The sequence below is a fragment of the Tachypleus tridentatus genome, chromosome 12 (assembly GCF_004210375.1).
Source record: "Tachypleus tridentatus isolate NWPU-2018 chromosome 12, ASM421037v1, whole genome shotgun sequence".
Classification (NCBI taxonomy): domain Eukaryota; kingdom Metazoa; phylum Arthropoda; class Merostomata; order Xiphosura; family Limulidae; genus Tachypleus; species Tachypleus tridentatus.
Genome location: NC_134836.1, coordinates 49,114,501 through 49,120,500, shown reverse-complemented (window position 1 = coordinate 49,120,500; position 6,000 = coordinate 49,114,501). Strand labels below are relative to the sequence as shown.

The following is a 6,000-nucleotide window of genomic DNA, read 5'->3' as shown; positions in this document are numbered from 1 at the left end:
TTTACAGTAAGACAACTATGTGAATAAACTGTTTTTTTTTGTTTTGTTTTGAATTTCACGCAAAGTTACTCGAGGGCTATCTACGCTAACCGTCCCTAATTTAGCAGTGTAAGACTAGAGGGAAGGCAGCTAGTCATCACCACCAACCGCGAACTCTTGGGCTACTCTTTTACCAACGAATAGTGGCATTGACCATCACATTACAACGCCTCCACTTCCGAAAATACGAGCAAGTTTGGTGCGACGGGGATTCGAACCCGCAACCCTCAGATTACGGGTCTAACTCCTTAATCCACCTGGCTATGCCAGGCGGTGAAGAAACTGAGCTATATGGTTAGAATCTGAAGTGTATTTGATGACTTTGTTTTCAAAATCATAAACCTTTTTTTGTTTTTACAAACTCAGTTAAAAAGTATATTGCCTTTTTACTACTAGGAAGTTTCCAATAGTAAATAATATTAGATTAGAATGATTAAGAACATAATTTATTTTATTAAAATGTCAGGTAATGTTTTAATATTGGTTAATTGCTCCAGGTTTCAAAAATTAATATATCACTTTGAGATTAAAACTTATATAATTCATTACTGATTTAGTTGTGTGAATTTTAAATTTAAGGGAAGCACAAATGCATGTTGTCAACAATGATTTTCATTTGTTCTACTGTAAAGGAATTACTGGGTTTTCTTAAATAATTTAACTGAATGATATAAAATGTTTTAACTTTTTAATAATAGAGTTTTAAATTATTATGGGTTCTGCCCATATGCTGCGTGCATATGTTATTTGTGTTAATGTATTCTAATATATAGGCTGTGTTGCTCTGCTCTAGTTTTTAAGGCAGTGTTTGCGATGCTATATGTTTGTTTTCCTTCTCTTATTGTGTTTACTGAAACTGACTGGTTTTTAATATAGGTAAGTAAATAAAGATATTTTTATTTATTACTTATTATAGCAAATTAGAATTTTTTTCCCAACAATTGAAAAGTGATTCTAGAATTTATTTGAACTCGAGAGTTTATTTGCAAATATAAGCATTAAATAATGAACCAGCCCCCCAGTGGCTCAGCGGTATGTCTGCAAACTTACAACGCTAAAATCTGGGTTTCGATACCCGTGGTGGGCAGAGCATAGGTAGCCCAATGTGTAGCTTTGTGCTTAACTCAAAATAACAACAAATAATGAACCACTCTTTTCTTTACGTGAATAAATGACCACGAGCTTTCATTAGGAGCTATTGTTTTAAATTTACCAACTTAAAAGTAAAAACATCTAGCCCTGTCGTAAATCCTCAACTAAAAAAATAAGCCCGAAAATGATTTTGGTAAGTGCACAACATTGCCAATCAAAACGTAAGTAACGAGTCGTGTAAACGTTTTATACTTATTAGAAAAGAATTTTAAGGTATGTTCCATTAACTTTTTGCCATAAGTACTTTTTTCTCACAAATACATTTTTTAGAAAACTTTCCATTCTAATTCTGCCAGCTATTCTGAATGAACAGCCATGAAATGTATGAAACCAGAATTACACGTTCCAAACCTTCAGTAACTATCAGTAATAATTCTGTTGTGTTTTCTTATAATTCGTTATAAAGGAGCGTATTTTCAGAAGTTTTTTCCAATTAATTACTCACGACGTTCTCGGGTGTTAGTTACAAACTACTAGATTTAACCTTCGTAATGGTGAAAGGCGAGTAAAATGCTATTTGTATAACTTATTGTAATATCAGCTAGTTATTCGTATTGCATGAAGTTGAAGTCAAAAGGACCGGTATTAATTAAATGCAGGTTTAGTTGAATAAGTGATCATACTATATACTTAAGCCTGTTTTTAAAGACACTATAACTTGATAAGAAACGGCTGCAGACAATTAGTAGACATAGTTTTAAAAAACAAAACTGTAAATTTCGTTGGAGAAGCATAACAACCATATCTAACGATCTTCTTAATTGAAACGTTTTCACGCTAACAAATTATCTGAATTTATAATTCCATATTACTTATTATTTCAAACGTCAGGAGCATATTGTTTTGATCCTTGTTTAGAAGAAATCATTCTAAAATAAACAAAACAACGAGTGTGTTAAGGCCACCAAAAAAATGTTACTATTAAATTCGTCTCGTCTGTGCCAACAGCAGAATACATCATCATACGTATTTACATATGAATTGATGCAAGTTAGAGTTATACACCTATCAATACCTTACGTATTTATAAAATAATAAATAAAGATCTCACCTTAACCCGTAATTTAAGATGTCGTTTGCATTGTTTTCAGTGTAAAAACACAGTGTAATTCAGTTTTGGCATATGGATTTTTTCTTATTTCCTTTTAGGAAATGTTGATATATGATAAGTAAAGAGATTTATTGGGTACGAATTAGAGATTCCCAAAGTTATATTTATGTTGATCAGTCTAATCGCGATAAGCATACAAAACCCAAATCTAGGTTTCGCTTTTCTCACTCCACTCTACACCTGCAATGGCCTGAAGCTCTAAGAGATCATGACTTTACGTGTGCTACAAAGTTTCAAATCTAATATTTCTTAATTTACCCTTCATGCCTTTATGACTTACGATAAGCCTAGCCAGTGCTGACGCTAGGGGGGCGCTAAGGTGGAATCGTGCAACCCCAAATGTTACTACTCTGTCTAACCAAATTTCATGTCCTCCGCTGGAACAGCGGTACGTCTATGGATTTACAACTCTAAAATTACGGGCTCGATTCCCGTCGGTAGACACAACAGATAGCCCGATATGGCTTTGCTAAAAGAAAAACAAAAACGAAACATCAATCCCCATGGTGGTTTAAAGTCGTATATTTTTAAAATCTCTTTGAAGAAGCAACCAAAGCTCCACTGAGCCCCTCAAGAGAGAAGAGCTGTAATGACACCTAAACCTCACTCTAGAACAAAATATTTATAAGGATATTTGATATTTGTGTGTTTATAAACACTATCGAAAGCTGTGTTTTGTGGAGTCTGAAATATTTTTAATATAACAGCTCATTTCTGACCGTAACACTAAATTAATTTAAATAACACTTTTGTTGTTTTTAGTTTTGGAAAGTTTACATTGTGTAATTGTCAAAGCAATTCAATAAAACGAAACCCTGTAAGAAAGTGGGCGATTTTTATTACTTTTTAAAGGGTGGTACATTTCTACTTTGTTGTTTTCTCGGTCGAGAAACATATAAACTCAGGGAAAAAAAAATCTAACCTACGTTATTACAGTTACAGTATTTTATTGGATCATTACATTAAGACGAAACGTGATTAGCTGAGCTTTAGATGTTTACTGGCCGTAAAATAAATCTCGTAATGGACGTTACAAATATATTGTTAATAAACAAATGTTAGAAAGCAATCGCTTTTAACCTGAGAACAAGTTCATACAGATTTCAAAGCTATGATATACACGTGAGTGGCTAAGGATAATAATTTATACAATAATAACGACTTATACCGCATGTAGTAAAAAAGTATAAGAAACGTTTTAATATATTAACTTATTCTCAGTCTATCTTATGAATAAAATTCCTTTGAAATTAATTCAGTTCCAAAGCATTTTTCATAAAGATTGTTTATTTTCACAAGATGTATAGCTATTCTCATTTCATTATTCTCATAAATTAAAATCCTATTCACATTTATTTTACAAGTGGACCCAAAATTTTAAAGTTCGTTGTAAAATATTGTTCTACGTACTGGTATATTTGTGTTCATAAATCAGTTTTCTATTCATTGTAGTTAACTAAATTTATTCTATACAATTAAGTTAACTCACAATAAAATTTAATTTATGAAAGAAGGGGGAGAACCCCCCTTTCAAATTCTATGTTTCAGAGGCGTATTAAGCTGCCATTATCAGAGCCTTTTGGAGAGTTGTACTAAGTTTTGCTCAAATCAAATTCTATTGTATAATAAGTCAATGTTGTGTGTATATTTTTGATATTCGACTGTCTGTTTGTAAAATGATTTGAAACTTAGTTTGCTGCTAAGATGGTAACAAAATACTAGTTATCTAAAGCTGTTCTAAATATAAGTGCAATACATTTTATGTGCACTGAAAGATTTTTCAAACAAAGTTTACTACAACCAGAAGCAAAAATGTTGTTAACTGAAATTTCAGGTTAGATTCCAAAATAACCAATACTTATTAAATATTACTTAGTAATCTGAGGGTCGCGGATTCGAATTCTCATCACACCAAACATTCTCACCGTTTCAGCCGTGGGAACGTTATAATGTTACAGTGAATCCCAGTATTCGTTGGTAAAAGAGTAGCCTAAGAGTTGGCGGTGGGTGGTGATGACTAGCTGCCTTCCCTCTAGTCTTACACTGCTAAATTAGGGATGGCTTGTACAGATAGCCTTTGTGTAGCTTTGTGCGAAATTCCAAAACAAACAAACAAACAAACAAACAAACCAAACCAATAATTTTCTGCAATTGTTCCGATGCAAATATTTCTCCAACTTGTTTCAATCACCTTGTAAGATTTTAAGACGAATGTGACATTCCAAAACTATTTTAATTGCTCTCAAAATAACACCGTGAAAGCAAAATATTTATAATAATCTACCAAGTAACTTGTTTTACATAATATAGCGCAATTTATCTTATTAATATATTCGAAATCGGCAATACTTCTGACTAAATTGAGTATATGAGAACATATCAATTATACTAACAATGATGAAGGAAAATATCATAAAGCCATCACTTTTAGAGTGTTGCCTAGTATGATGAAATAATCTGGTTGAATTTATTAAAGTTACCATCCTTGAAAGCTATAATTGTAGGATATATTTTATGAATAAGCCTTTCTTACCAAAACGTTTGTTTTCTTATTATTTCGCCCATTTAGTTTCTTTGTCAACATATTCAGCGTATCTTGTGGCTCAGTGGTATGTCTGAGACACAGAAATCGGTTTTCGATATCCACGGCGGGCACAGCAGAGATAGCCCATTAAGTGGCTTTTTGCTTTAGTACAAACAAAGCATACTCAATAGTGCTGCCACCTTCCGACAGTCTGACATCGTTTCTAACCCAATTCCAGCTGGTTACAAAAAAAAAAACACTGTTAAGAAAGAGAGTACATATCTATTCCCTAAAACTTTGTAATTCTAGAGGTATTATTCGTATACTTTTAGTTTACCAGTCATGTAATAGTTATCGCACTGTTTTAATCGAACCTGTACAAATAGTCGTCTAACAGATATCGTACTGCATTAATAGAACCTGTACAAATAGTCAAGTAATAGATATCGTACTGCTTTAATAGAAGCTGTACAAATAGTCGTCTAACAGATATCGTACTGCATTAATAGAACCTGTACATTTGTCGTGTAATATATATCATAATTCTTTAATAGAACCTGTACAAATAGTCGAGTAATGTATATCATACTGCTTTAATAGAAGCTGTACAAATAGTCAAGTAATGGATATCGTACTGCTTTAATAGAACCTGTACAAATAGTCAAGTAATATACATCATAATTCTTTAATAGAACCTGTACATTTGTCGTGTAATATATATCATACTGCTTTAATAGAACCTGTACAAATAGTCGTGTAATATATATCATACTGCTTTAATAGAACCTGTACATTTGTCGTGTAATATATATCATACTGCTTTAATAGAACCTGTACAAATAGTCGTGTAATATATATCATAATTCTTTAATAGAACCTGTACATTTGTCGTGTAATATGTATCATAATTCTTTAATAGAACCTGTACAAATAGTCGTGTAATATATATCATACTGCTTTAATAGAACCTGTACAAATAGTCGTGTAATATATATCATAATTCTTTAATAGAACCTGTACAAATAGTCGTGTAATATATATCATACTGCTTTAATAGAACCTGTACAAATAGTCGTGTAATATATATCGTACTGCTTTAATAGAACCTGTACAAATAGTCGTGTAATATATATCATAATTCTTTAATAGAACCTGTACAAATAGTCGTGTAATA

At 32.0% G+C, this 6,000-nt stretch overlaps 1 protein-coding gene across 1 annotated transcript in view; it reads right to left on the bottom strand.

Moving 5' to 3' along the window:
• The window catches only part of LOC143233240 (nephrin-like), a 313,070-nt gene that overhangs the window by 204,574 nt on the left and 102,496 nt on the right, over positions 1-6,000 (bottom strand). The gene's annotated exons all lie outside the window — the stretch shown is intronic.